Genomic DNA, 776 nt, shown 5'->3' with positions numbered 1-776 from the left:
TCGATCTTTGTTTTTACAATTTCCAAATTTTAGAAGCTAATAAGATTATAATTATATGGTCAGAAAACTGGGATAATTTCTTTTCTCGCAATCAGATTGGTGTAAATCGCCCTAATTTCCCTTAAATGTATTGTAAATTTATAATATATTGGCTTCCCTGAAGCAAGTCATTAACTCAATGGTACAGTGGCATATCTGCTGACTTACAATGTTAGAAATCGGGTTTAGATACCTATGGTAGGCAGAGTATAGATATAAGCTTTCTGCTTAACAACAAGCAAATGACAATCATTTACCAATCAAAGCATTGAAAACACATTTAGTCCCCCTTCTTGTAATAACAGATTTGTTATGTGGTGGAGTGAAGGGGAAAATATGTCTGAACGCCCTTGGTTGTTTTATTAAATTTATTCACCATTAAATATGAGGACTATTTAAACTATGGTCAAGACAAGGCAATATATTAGGTGGTTCATCACAAAGATCTCCTTCGCATAAACCATGAAATGATCGAGTTGTATGCTTAATAAAATGTTTGTTTTTAAATTTCGCGCAAAGCTACACGAGGGCTATCTGCAATAGCCGTCTCTAATTTAGCAGTGTAAGACTAGAGTGAAAAAGGTATAAATTGCTGTGATTAAATTGCCACCTACAGGTGCAAGACGTTTAGTGGAAAAAAACAACAACAAAGCAAACTTAACCAACCAAATTACTAACGCTGCATGAGTACTCATGTTGCAAGAGTAATTTTTCTTCCAAAAATAAGATAGGTAACG

Source organism: Tachypleus tridentatus, chromosome 1 (assembly GCF_004210375.1).
Source record: "Tachypleus tridentatus isolate NWPU-2018 chromosome 1, ASM421037v1, whole genome shotgun sequence".
Lineage (NCBI taxonomy): Eukaryota > Metazoa > Arthropoda > Merostomata > Xiphosura > Limulidae > Tachypleus > Tachypleus tridentatus.
This window is presented reverse-complemented; position numbering follows the sequence as displayed.